Source organism: Peromyscus eremicus, chromosome 2, assembly GCF_949786415.1.
Source record: "Peromyscus eremicus chromosome 2, PerEre_H2_v1, whole genome shotgun sequence".
Lineage (NCBI taxonomy): Eukaryota > Metazoa > Chordata > Mammalia > Rodentia > Cricetidae > Peromyscus > Peromyscus eremicus.
The window spans coordinates 105,868,745-105,883,558 of NC_081417.1; positions in this window are offsets into that span (position 1 = coordinate 105,868,745).

Consider the following 14,814-nt stretch of genomic DNA (forward strand, 5'->3'; position numbering starts at 1 on the left):
GTGCCTTAGGTGCATAAAAGGCACAAAACAGTGTGCAAGCCATGTGCAAACCAGCGGGGACTCATGAAATTCTTGCAAAGGTAGAAGACAAAAGACACTTTGTCAACAATTACTTGTATATATGCAAGAATCTATTCTACATGAAGAATTCAAACTACTGAGAGTTTGAATATGAGGAAGAGAAACAAAAAGATAAACTTGATACACTTAGAAAGTTTTTCCTGTTAGCATGAGGCCAAGATTGCAATGTGGGCTTCTGCAAAGTCTTCTGCAACACTTCATATGATGAGCTTACTTTCTGTCTTAAGACAGAATTTCCTGTGTATGTTATTCTTTGATTTCTAAATGAATACTTTACTATTGATTACAGCAAACTGAATTGGATACTTAAATCTATGTCCTCAGTTACATCATCTCATTTTATCATTAAAATAGGCCTTTATAACAAGTCGTACAAGTAAATAATCTTAGGTCACATAAAGAGTTACAAAAGATCATAGACTTGAGCCTAAGTAGATGTGCATCCCAAACCTTTTTTTTAAATAGACATTTACTCTGATCTGCCAAGGCAAAACAGGAAGAATAAGTTTAAACAGTAAGTATGAAATACTAGTACAAAAGCATATAATTCTTAAATTCCCCTTATTCAACAGGTTTTTTTTAAGGGTTCTGGGAGAAAGTAAGGAACACTGACCTAATAAACATACTTAAGCCCTGAAGCTTTTAAGTCACTTCCTGTAAGTACATCTGTCTGTGTAGAACAATAGAACAGTAAGCACAGTACAGTCTGAGACACATAGCAACGATCACATATTCGTGTTCCTTTAAGAACCTAAAGACAGCCCTACTGCCTGGCTCTGAAGATGTGGGGAAGGTCAGGAAAGTCTCCCATAACCCAGATTAAATGGGAAAAAGTATGTAAAACAATTTCAAAGGGATTTTTTTTTCTAAAGTACAGAATTGGATGTTGAATTTTGAAAAACTGTGTAGAAGGAAGGTGTAATCGTGCATTCAGAGGAACAGAATTAGGTAAATACATGCTTTGAAAGCACAGGACATGAAGATCCTTAGAGTATTTGGACATGGGACAGGAGCCAAATCATGCTCTTTGTGTCACTCAAAGAACATGAAGTTTGTGTTTTAGAGAAAATTGAGCTATTGAAGGATTTTTAGTGGGCAATGAAATGAACAAAATTATATTCTAGCTTTTTAGGTCTTCGTTGAAAAGCAGACTGAAAGGTAATAAAGCTATAAACAACAAGAAAAGGGGACCAGCTCATCTCAGACTCAACCAGGCCCCACTACACATATGCTGCTGTCCTTGGTGTCCCATGGTCTTGGTAGCTACAATATTTTAGAGTCTCCATTGCAACTAAGGCTGTACCTTCACCAATGGGCTCTGCTTGCCTCTCTTGAAGGGATCCTAATCCTGTCACATGGTTCCAAGGTTTATCTTCTCTCCATGACCTCTTAAATCCTGTTGCCAAAGCCAATGCCTGCTGGAAGACTCTTGCACATTGCCAAGTTCAGCTGCCAACAGAAGATACAGTTTGGGCCCGCTTTGGACCACAGCTTCTGTGTACTAATTCTGAAGAAATACTTCCAGAAGGTTTCACCTCAGTGATGCAGGTATCTTCTTAATTGCACTGTGTTTTCAGGCTCAGCTCATCGGTATCAATTGTTCCAGCAAAGCAAAGCTTACACATTAGTGGTGTTAGTCTCTTCTTGACCACAGATGATTCTTCAGCCTTACCTGACAAACAAACAAACAAACAAACAAAAAAAACCCTCATATTCTTAAGTCAAAATATCAGATGTTCAGCCCCAATAGAGTCTTTGCTTCCCTCTGACACTTCAGAATCCAGTCTTCCATCATCTACATTTCTTTTTTTTTTTCATTTTTCTTTATTAAGAAATTTTCTACTCACTCCACATACCACCCACAGATTCCCCCTCCTCCCTCCTCCCACCCCCAGTCCTCTCTTCCAAGCCACCCCACATCACCACATCCCCCAAACCAAGGTCACCCATGGGGAGTCAGCAGAGCCCAGCACACTGAGCCTAGGCAGGTCCAAGCCCCTCCCTGCTGCACCAAGGCTGTGCAAGGCATCACACCATAGGCACCAGATTTGTGGAAGCCTGCCCACGCACCAGGGACAGATCCCGATCCCCCTGCCTGGGTTCGAGACTTCCGTATCCAGAGGGCCTAGTCCAGTTCCATGGGGGCTCCACAGCCACTAGTCCACAGTTCATGAGCTTCCACTAGTGTGGCCGGTCATCTCTGCGCATCCCCCCATCATGGTCTCTATGTCCCCACCTGCAGAATCCCTCGTCTCTCTACATTTCTTTTAATTCCCTTATCTTCCAAGCTGTCCAGGAAAACTCATTAAGCTTTGAACAGTCAGTGCCTTTTTCAACCCGAATTCACAAAGACTCCCACAGTCGTCACCAAAACAACATGGTTGTTTCTTTTACGGAAGTACCCTGCAGCATGGTACCAGTATCTACCTCAGTTTGCTTTGTACTGGCATGATAAACACAACTAACAAAAAACTCAAGAAAATGGTTTATTTCATCTTATAACTTCTGGATCACAATCCATCACTAAGGCAAGGCAGGGCTGGAACTCAAGGCAGGAATCTGGAATCAGGAACTGAAAAAGAGACCATGGATGAACGCTGCTTGCTGAATTGCTTAAGTTTGTTTTTTATACAACCCAGGCTGACCTGCTCAGGGGTGGTATTACCCCCAGTGGCCCTGGGCCCTTCCTCATCAATCATTAATTAATTAATCCCACAGATTAGAGTACAGAACAATCTATTGGAGAGAACTTTTAATTGAGACTGAACCTTCCTAGACGACTCTATATTGTGTTAGTTTGACAAAAATAACTACCCATTTCACTATGATAAACTGCAATTGATGGTGGTGTGCTATAGTATTTTCAGCAATAAAGGTCCACATTCAACTTTTGAGAGTCAAGTAAGGCCTATGTTGATAATCTATGTTGTTTTGGGAGTAACTTGGACTACCGTAAAACATTTGAAATGTAGTTTCTCATGCCTAGTACTAGTGTTTTTGTTAGTCTATGATTCTTGTGGAGAGTATTGTCAACCCAAATGGCTGTGTGTGTGTGTGTGTGTGTGTGTGTGTGTGTGTGTGTGTGTGCATCCTTACTACCTTCTAAAACTTATCCTTACACTTACAGGTAAGTATAGCTACTATCTTCCATCAAAGAAGCCTCTCTTTACAGCAACTGGAGAACATCATAGAAGACTACATTTGGACAGAATGAAGAGATAAACAGATTATGGGGAGCCAAGCCCCAACAGAAATATCCATACTGCAGTTCCTGCATCCATGGCATGGAGAAGATCATGGAAGAAGGGAAGAAATGATTCTTATAGACAGAATACCAAGATGTCTGCTGTGACAGTGTCTCCTAGAAGTGGCTGCATAAACAAGACTGGATGTGTTAAGGGGAAATTTCACAGATTCCTTCCTCTAGACAAAGAACTACGAACAACTAATCAATGCTTGGTGAAGGACAATTAACCTCTCTCTGGGATAAGTCTCATTATTGGTTGTCAAATGTGGAGTGGTCAGCCTTTAAACTATATATGTACAAACAGTAAAAATGAACTCAAGTTTTATTTATTTGCACATACACATAAACAGACATATATGTGCATGTGTAACAATAATAATCAATAAAAAAGGCTGTCAGCTGAGAATGAGGGGGTACATGGGGCAGGTTTGAGGGAGTCTATCTGCGAAGGACTGGAGGGAGAAAATGGAGATGGAAAGTGATGTAATTCCATTTGGGTTATAATTAATTTAAGTGATAAATTGCAATTGAAGGACAATTTTTCTCAGAATAAGTCTTTAGTTTCTGGGGGTGTTGGCAAAGAATTAAGATTCAGATAGATGATCTTGAAAATGTTCAACAGTAGACAAAAGAAGATGTGTTTTAGAATTTAGATAGAAGAATAGAAATGGACTTTTGCATTTTGTGGATGTGTCTGAGTGTGTGTGTGTGTGTGTGTGTGTGTGTGTGTGTGTGTGTGTGTGTGTATGAATGTGAGAGACAGAGAGAGCAAGAGAGAGAAGGGGAGAAAGAAAGCAATAGAGGGAGGCAGGGAGGGAGGGTGTTAGGTAGGGAGGGAGGTAAAGAGAAAGAAAAAGAAAGAGAAGGAAAACAAGAAAGAGAAAATGTGGTGCACATGTGGAGGTCAGAATACAACTTGTGGAAGTCATTTTCTCTACCATGTGGGTTTGTGGCTCAAACCCAGGTCCTCAGACTTAATTCCAAGTGCCACTACCCACCAAGTTATCTCTCAGATCCAAAGTGTTGTTTTAAATTATGAATTTTACCAAGGGAAAACTCATTGAAAGAGAATAAATATTTTAAAAAGATTTTGCAGTTATTCAGATGAGGAAAATGCTGAAAAATACAATTTCACAAATCATAGAATAAGTACAAATACACATTATGTATCAATTAAAGAATTATTAATATACAATGAAAGAAGATTTTACCATATCCTGATAGTAGTGAATTCTGTGATATTGTACTAAATTCGTAGGTCCGTTAAAAGTCCAATTAAGAAATGGGCTATAGAACTAAACAAAGAATTCTCAACAGAAGAAACTCAAATGGCTGAAAGACATTTAAGGAGTTGCTCAACATCCCTAATCATCAGGAAAATGCAAATCAAAACAACTCTGAGATGCCACCTTATGCCTGTCAGAATGGCTAAGATCAAAAACACTGAAGACACCTTATGTTGGAGAGGATGTGGAGCTAGGGGAACTCTCCTCCACTGCTGGTGGGAATGCAAGCTTGTACAACCACTTTGGAAATCAATATGGTGCTTTCTTAGAAAATTGGGAATCAATCTCCCCCAAGATCCAGCTATACCACTCTTGGGCATATACCCAAGGAATGCTCAATCATACCACAAGAGCACTTGTTCAGCTATGTTCATATCAGCATTGTTTGTAATAGCCAGAACATGGAAACAACCTAGATGCCCTTCAACTGAAGAATGGATAAACAAAACGTGATACATATACACAATGGAATACTACTCAGCAGAGAAAAACAATGACATCATGAGGTTTGCAGGCAAATGGGTGGATCTAGAAAAAATCATCCTGAGTGAGGTATCCCAGACTCAGAAAGACAAACATGGTATGTACTCACTCATAGCAGGATACTAGATGTGGAACAAGGATGACTGGACTGCTACTCACATCACCAGGGAGGCTACCTGGAAAACAGGACCCCAAGAAAGACACGGGGATTGCCCAATGACGGAGAAATGGAAGAGATCTACATGAACAGCCTGGACATGAGTGGGAGTAATGAAGGGCGAGGGTCGAGGGAAAGAGAGCTTGGGGGAGCGGGAGATCCCAGCTGGATCAACAACAGAGAGGGAGAACAAGGAATAGGAGACCATGGTAAATGAAGACCACATGAGAATAGGAAGAAGCAAAGTTCTAGAGAGGCCCACAGAAATCCACAAAGATACCCCCACAACAGACTGCTGGCAATGGTCGAGAGACAGCCCAAACTGACCTACTCTGGTGATGGGATGGCCAAACACCTTAATTGTTGTGCTAGAAACCCCATCCAACGACTGAGGGATGTGGATGCAGAGATCCATGGCTAGGCCCCAGGTGGAGCTCTGGGAGTCCAATTAGCGAGAAAGAGGAGGGTTTATATGAGTGAGAATTGTTGAGACCAAGGTTGGATAAAGCACAGGGACAAATAGCCAAACGAATGGAAACACATGAACTATGAACCAGTGGCTGAGGGGTCACCAACTGGATCAGGCCTTCTGAATGGGTGAGACAGCTGATTGGCTTGATCTGTTTGGGAGGCATCCAGGCAGTGGGACCTGGTCCTGTGCTCATTGCATGAGTTGGCTGTTTGAAACCTGGAGCCTATGCAGAGTCACTTGGCTCGGCCTGGTAGGAGGGGACTGGACCTGCCTGGACTGAGTCTACCAGGTAAATGTCAGTCCACGGCGGAGGCTTTGCCCTGGAGGAGGTGGGAATAGGGGGTGCGCTGGGGGGAAGGTGAGGGGGGCAGAGGGGGAAGAACAAGGGAATCCGTGGCTGATATGTAGAACTTAACTGTATTGCAAAATAAATAAATAAATAAATAAATAAATAAATAAATAAATAAATAAATAAAATGCAAAAAAATGTTATTGACTGGCTAAGTACCATAATTGAAAAGTACACAAAATTATAACACTAAAAATAATCACTTATTCCATTTGAGTCAAAAGTTAAGTGAACTATAAATCATAGAATGCAGTAATACCTCTTAAATAACAAATTCAACTTTTGGAAAATGGATTTTTTTATATCATAAAAATCTGTGGCACTTAATAGTTTTGTCTTCAATGTTAGAACTTTGCTTTTGTTCATATTTTTTTCCTAAATATGTTTTGATTTGAAGTTTAATCATGAAGAATAAACACAAAAATTCCTAGAATTATGTAATATAATAAAAATAAAATATTAAAATGAAATTTAATTTGGATTTTTCTCCTGTAAAGAGGATATACATATATATGTAAATATAAACATTAAGGTATAATAGCCAGAGTAAGAAATGAAGAATTTAATATCTAAAATAGTAGACAAATTTATTCATCCACTCCAGCAGATCCCCTAAAGGTCACCCTCAGTAGATCAGCCACAGCTTTTTTTTCCTTCTTTTTTTATTTATTAAGAGATTTGTTATTCATTTTACATATCAACCACACATTCCCCTGTCCTCACTCCTCCCATGCCACACCACCCCCATCCCCACCCCCTGGCTTCTCCCCTAACCTACTCCCCATTCCCACCTCCTCTAAGCAAGGGAGTCAGCAGAGGCTGGACAGCTGAGGAAGGTCCAAGCCCCTCCTCCCTGCACCAAGGCTGTGCAAAGTGTCTCACCATAGGCACTAGGCTCCAAAAAGCCAGCTCATGCACTAGGGGCAGGTCCCAGTCCCACTGCCTGGGGGCTCCCTAAACAGTTCAAGCTAAACAACTGTCTCACTTATCCAGAGGGCCTAGTCCAATACCATGGGGGCTCCTCAGCTATTGGTCCACAGTTCATGTGTTTCCACTAGTTTGGCTAGTTTTCTCTGTACTTTTTCCAGTCATGGTCTCGATATCTCTTGCTCATAGAATCCCTCCTCTCTCTCATCAATTGGACTCCTGGAGCTCCACCTAGGACCTGGCCATGGATCTCTGCATCTGCTTCCATTTGTCACTGGATGAGGGTTCCATGATAACAGTTAGGGTATTCAGCCATCCGATCACCAGAGTAGGTCAGCTCAGGCACCCTCTCAACCATTGCCAATAGTCTATGGTGGAGTCATCTTTGTGGATTTCTAGGGACCTCCCTAGCACTCTGCTTCTCCCTATTCCCATGGTGCCTTCATTTATCATGGTATCTCTTTCCTTGTTCTCCCACTCTGTTCCTGATCCAGCTTGAACCTTCTGCTCCCCTAAGCTCTCATTCCTCCATCCCTTGCCCTCCATTACCCCACTCATCCCCAGTTTGCTCATGTAGATCTCATCCATTTCTCCATCAGTGGGTGATCCCTGTGTCTTTCCTAGGGTCCTCTTTACTAACTAGCCTCCCTGGAGCTGTGAGTTGCAGTCTGGTTATCCTTTGCTTTACATCTAGTATCCACTTATGAGTGAATACATACCACGTTTGTCTTTCTGAGTCTGTGTTACCTCACTCAGAATGATATTTTCTATCTACAAACCTCATGATGTCATTGTTTTTCTCTTCTGAGTAGTACTCCATTATGTATATGTACCACATTTTCTTTATCCATTCTTCAGTTGAGGGGCATCTAGGTTGTTTCCAGGTTCTGGCTATTACAAACAATGCTGTTATGAACATAGTTGAGCATGTGTCCTTGTGGTATGATTGAGCATTCCTTGAGTATATGCCCAAGAGTGGTATAGCGGGGTCTTGAGGAAGATTGATTCCCAATTTTCTGAATAATCACCGTACTGATTTCCAAAGTGGCTGTACAAGTTTGCATTCCCACCAACAGTGTAGGAGTGTTCCCCTTGCTCCACATCCTCTCCAACATAAGCTGTCTGCAGTGCTTTTGATCTTAGCCATTCTGACAGGTTTAAGATGGTATCTCAGAGTCATTTTGATTTGCATTTCCCTGATGACTAAGGATACTAAGCAATTCCTTAAATGTCTTTCAGCCATTTGAGATTCTTCTGTTGAGAATTCTTTGTTTAGCTCTATAACCCATTTTTTAAATTGGACTGTTACAAAACAACAACAAAAAAAAACAGAATAGGCAAAACAATCCTGTGCAATAAAGCAGCCTCTGGAGGCATCACAATCCCTGACTTCAAGCTCTACTATAGAGCTAAAGTAATAAAAAAAAAAAAGCTTGGTACTGGCATAAAAAACCAACATGTGGTTCAATGGAATCGAATTGAAGACCCTGACATTAATCCGCACATGTATGAACACCTAATTTTTGACAAAGAAGCGAAAACTGTACAATGGAAAAAAGAAAGCATCTTTAACAAATGGTGCTGGCATAACTGGATGTCAACATGTAGAAGATTGCAAATAGATCCATATCTGTCACTGTGCATAAAACTTAAGTCCAAGTGGATCAAAGACCTCAACATAAATCCAGTTACTCTTAACCTGATAGAAGAGAAAGTAGGAAGTAATCTTGAATGCATTGGCACCAGAGATCAATTCCTAAATGTAACACCAGTAGCACAGACACTGAGAGAAACAATTAATAGATTATTGAAACTCTTCAGAACTCTTGAAACTGAGACACTTTTGTAGGGTAAAGGACATGGTCAATAAGACAAAACGACAGCCTACAGAATGGGAAAATATCTTCACCAACCCCACATCTGACAGAGGGCTGATCTCCAGAATATATAAATAACTCAAGAAGCTAGACAGCCACAGCTTTTAATAGGAAGGAGTGTCATTATAATTCCACAGACAAATTACCACACAGAGATCAGGGAACCCTTTTCCAGGGTTTACTTGTGGGCTGTTTAGGAAACCCCTAGTTGCTGAAGCTCCCAAGAATACTTCTATTTCTCTATAAAACAGTGGGAAAAAATAAATTCTAATCACTATTTTCTTAACAATATTAAAAATAGAGGAGATGAGTAAACTCTAACACCCTTCAGACAAGTTGTAATATTCACTAAACCTAACACTTACTTCAACCTTTAGTCAGAGAGGAGACACACAGCCAAATACAGAGCATAAGGCTTCTCTCCTGTTGCCTGGCCCAAAGGAGGATACTTCATGTGGAAATGGAAACGTATCTCAAAATCTAATTTAAAGGCTTGTGATAATATTTAACTTATTTTGTTTTATTTAAAAAATTTTCACATGTGTATGTTGATCATACTTCCCCTCCCCCAACTATACCAGCTCCTCCTCATCTCCCTACACACTCAACTTCATGTTATTACTCTCATTCTCTCTCAACCCCTCCAAAACAGGAAAAAACAGCAGTGAAATTCAAAACAGACAAACAGAGAGAGAGAGAGAGAGACAGAGACAGAGAGAGAGACAGAGAGAGAGACAGAGAGACAGAGAGACAGAGAGAGACAGAGAGAGACAGAGGGAAGGAGGGAGGGAGGGAGGGAGGGAGGAAGACACAGAAAGACACAGTAAGAGGGTAGGAGGGAGGGAGGGAGGGAAGAAAATAAAAAAAAAAGAACAGAAAATCAGTAAGACAAAAACCACAAAACAAAAAGCACACAAAATTCACATAGAGTCAGTCTTTTGTTGGCCAACTATTCCTGGGCATGCTCCCTGCCCTGTACTGGGATAAATACACTTAGTGACACTACATTAGAGAAAACTGATTCAGCAAATAGCTCCTTGATTATGGGTTGGACTTTGTGTCCACTTCCCTTCCTCCATGCTGATATTTTTTCTGGTTTGAACCTGTGCTGGTATTGTGCATGCCAACGGAGTCTCTGTGAGTACATATGTCTGCTGCCTATCATGCTGATGCCTGTTGTCTGAAAGTCACTGTTTCCTTGCAGTCACCAACTACCCATAGCTCTTAACAATCTTTCCATCTCCTCTTTAGATCCTGAGCCTTGAAGGGAGGGTTTTGAAAAAGACATATCATTTAGGGCTTAGTGCTTCAAAGTTCCTCACTTTCCACATATTTTCCAGTTGTGGTTTTTTTTTTTTGTTTTTTTTTTTTTTTAATCATCGTCTGCTGCAAGAAGAAGATTTTCTAATGATAGTTGAACAATGCCCTACTTTATGGGTATAGCAGTATGTGATTAGGAGTCATTTTATTGCTGTTTCTTTAGCAGAATAGTAATAGTATGTTTTCCCCTAGGCCTATGATTTATTTAGTCACAGCTTCTTGGCCACTTTACCAGTATTATATATAGATTCCACCTCACAGATTGGGCCTTAAATCCAATCAAAAAGTGGTTGATTATTCCCATATCATTTTTGCCACTATTGTACCAGTATACCATGCAGGTAGGTCTCTGTTGTAGGTCAGTGTTTGTAGGTGGGCACAATCGATGATTTCATTTTTCCTCCAGTGGTGTGCAGAGTACCTTCCAGAACCATGAATGCTAGTTTCTAGTTAGGCATCATCTCAACTTCTCCATGTTTGGAGACATAATAAAGTTGTGTCTTGAGTATTAGGGCCTTAGCATCAAGTCATAGTAACCAATAGTCTTGGAAACAGCCGGTGATATATGTGATATATAAAATGTAGCCTATTTCCTGGCACTGGAGGTTTCAGCTGGTAGTATAAGATGTCTAGTAGAGGCATTGTCTTTCCCATTGTATGGTGACTCCATTTAAATTCCTTTCATATGTGTATATATTCTAGGAAGCTGCTATAGTATTAGGTTGCCATATCCCTTTTCTTTTTTTTTTTAAATTTTTATTTTGCAATACAATTCAGTTCTACATATCAGCCACAGATTCCCTTGTTCTCCCCCCTCCCGCCCCCTCACCTTCCCCCCAGCCCGCCCCCCATTCCCATCTCCTCCAGGGCAAAGCCTTCCCCACAGACTGAGATCAACCTGGTGGACTCAGTCCAGGTAGGTCCAGTCCCCTCCTCCCAGGCCGAGCCAAGGGACCCTGCATAGGCCCCAGGTTTCAAACAGCCGACTCATGCAATGAGCACAGCACCCGGTGCCACTGCCTGGATGCCTCCCAAACAGATCAGGCCAATCAACTGTCTCACCCACTCAGAGGGCCTGATCCATTTGGTGACCCCTCAGCCATTGGTTCATATTTCATGTGTTTCCGTTTGTTTGGCTATTTGTCTCTGTGCTTTATCCGACCTTGGTCTCAACAATTCTCGCTCATATAAACCCTCCTCATTCTTGCTAATTGGACTCCCAGAGATCCACCTGGGGCCTAGTCATGGATCTCTGCATCCAGATCCCTCAGTAGTTGGATGAGGTTTCTAGCACGACAATTAGGGTGTTTGGCCATCCCATCACCAGAGTAGGTCATTTCGGGCTGTCTCTCGACCATTGCCAGCAGTCTGTTGTGGGGGTATCTTTGTGGATTTCTGTGGGCCTCTCTAGCACTTTGTTTCTTCCTATTCTCATGTGTTCTTCATTTACCATGGTCTCCTATTCCTTGTTCTCCCTCTCTGTTCTTGATCCAGCTGGGATCTCCCACTCACCCAAGCTCTCTTGTGGTACATATACACAATGGAATACTACTCAGCAGAGAAAAAACAATGACATCATGAGGTTTGCAGACAAATGGATGGATCTAGAAAAAATCATCCTGAGTGAGGTATCCCAGACTCAGAAAGACAAATATGGTATGTACTCACTCATAACAGGATACTAGATGTGGAACAAGGATGACTGGACTGCTACTCACATCACCAGGCAGGCTACCTGGAAAACAGGACCCCAAGAAAGACACAGGGATCGCCCAATGACAGAGAAATGGAATGAGATCTACATGAACAGCCTGGACATGAGTGGGGGTAGTGAAGGGCCATATCCCTTTTCAAAAGGCCTTTGGTGTTAGTTTTTCTTCTCAGATTCTTCCTTTACCTTTCCCTCCTATTCCCTTCCAATTAATCCTCCTGTTCTAGTTTACCATTTATCTCTTTGTAACACTGCTCTATTCCCTTTCTCTTGGATGATACCCTCCCCACTGACTAGTATTTAATTAGTAACCTAACTTCTGGGGTTATTAGGATGAGAACACACGTATCTAAAGTATAAAAGCTAACATCCACATGTAAGAGAAAGCCTGTAATACCTGTCTTCTCTGGTCTGGGTTATCTCACTCATGATTATTTCTGGCTTGATCCATTTACCTACAAATTTCATAATTTTAGCCAGGCGGTGGTGGCGCACGCCTTTAATCCTAGCACTCCAGAGGCAGAGCCAGGCGGATCTCTGTGAGTTTGAGGCCCGCCTGAGCTACCAAGTGAGTTCTAGGAAAAGCGCAAAACTACACAGAGAAACCCTGTCTCAAAAAACTAAAAAAAAATAAAAATAAAAATAATAAAAAATTTCATAATTTTGTTTTTGTTAACAACTTAATTAAATTCCATTGTGAAAATGTACCACATTTCCTTTTCCAATCATCAGTTGATGGATATCTAGCCTGTTTCCTATTCTTGGCTCCCATGAATAGAGAGCAACAATGAACATAAGTGAGCAACAATTTTTTGTATGTAGAATCATTTGGGTATATGCCCAAGAGTTGAATAACTGAATCTGAAGGTAGACCTGTTCCCAACTTACTGAGGAATTGTCACACTGATTTCCTTAATGACTGTACCAATTGTATTCCCATCAGCAATAAGTGTCCCACTTTCCTTGCATTCTCAACTGTATGTGCTGTCATTTGTTTTATTGATCTTCTCTTTCTATTTTTAATTTAGTTTTTTGTTTTCTTGATCAGTTTTTTAGTTCTTTGTATATTCTAACTAACCCTTTATCAGATGTATAGATGGTAATGTTTTCCCATTCTGTAGGCTGCCACTTTTTTCGAATGATGATGTCCTTTGCCATACAGAAGCTTTTTTAGCTTCATGGGGTCCTATTTATTAATGCTGTGCTATTGGTGTCCTATTCAGAAATTCCCTTCCTGTGCCAATGAATTCAACTCTTCACTATGTTTTCTTCTACCCAATTCAGGGTATCTAGTATTATGTTAAGGTCCTTGATCCATTGCACAGGGTTATAGATATTGACATATTTACATTCTTATACATGTAGCTAACCAGTTTGACCAGTACCATTTATTGATGATGTTTTGTTTGCTCTTGTACCAATTTTGGGCTTCTTTGACAAAACTCAGACGTCTGTAAGTATGTGGAATTATGTCTGAATCTTTAATTCTATTCCAATGATGAACATATCTGTTTTAATGCAAATGCCATGTTGTTTTTATTGCTCTAGCTATGCAGTGCAAATTTGAAATCTGGAATGGTTGATGCCTTCAGTAATTCTTTTATTTCTTAGGATTGTTTTACAGCAGTTCTTTTATTAGTCAGGACTGGTTTAGCCATCTTGGGTTGTGTATGTGTGTTTCCATAGAAAACTGATGATTTATTTTTCAATTTCTGTGAATAATTGGTGTTGGAATTTTTATGGGAATTGCATTGAATCTATGGATTTCTTCTGGTAGGACGGCCATTATGACCATATTAATTCTACTGAACCATGAGCATGGGAAAATCTTTCCATGTGCTGGTGTCTTCAATTTCTTTCTTCAGAGTCTTTCACTTGCTTGGTTAGAGTTATCCCAAGATCATTTTTGTTGCTGCTGTCAATGATGATATTCCTCTGATTTTGTTCTTAATATATTTATCATTTGTATGTAGAAGGGATACTAATTTTTATCTGTTAGTATTTTATCCTTTTACTATATTAAAAGTGTTTATCATTTTTAGAAGTTTTATGGTAGCATTTTAAGGGCCTTTTATATATAAAATCATGTCACCTGCAAATAAGGATATTTTGACTTCTTCCTTTCCCATTTGTTTCCCTTTGATCTCCTTCAGTTGTCTTATTGTTTTATCAAAGACTTCAAGTGCTATATTGAATAGGTATGGAGAAAGTGGATATCTTTTCTGGTTCCTGAATTTGTTGAAAATGGTTTGAGTGTCTCTCCATCAGGATTATTATACTATATTGAGGTATACCCTTTGTATCCCTAGTCTCTCCATGACTTAAAATCATGTCTATAATTAAAAAAATATTCCTAAATATATTATTTAGGTAAGAATCATTTGCCTGTTTGTAAAATAATGTGTGCTTCGATATCATTGTAAGAAAGGAAGAAAAAGAGGAAAGAAAGAAGGAAAAAGAACGGTGGGACAGGGAGAAAAAGAAGGAAAGAAAGAACAAAGGAAATGGGAAGGGACAGGAGGAAGCAGGGGAGAGGGAGGAGAGAAATGACCTCTTAGGAAGAGAACTTTTTCCAGTGTTGATGATGAGGTCACAAACCAATGGCCTATCCTTAAAGGACCTATGAAATAATAAGCTCAGGGCAGGACTTCGTGTTCCCTGCCTTTCTTATATGCATTCCAATTAGTTCTTGCTCCTCACAACTGAATTTAAGTTTCTCAATGAAAAACTAGAGGCAGGCAGTGAGGTAGCTCAGAGCAGGATGCGAGGACTCCCAGAGCCAGTGCGTTAGAAGCACCTGCACACTTGACAGCACTGACTTCCTGTTTATTTGCCTGCCTGCCGTGTCCCCGCATTTGCCGAGCGCGGATTGTGAGCAGCAGACTGCCCTCGTGACCAAGCAGG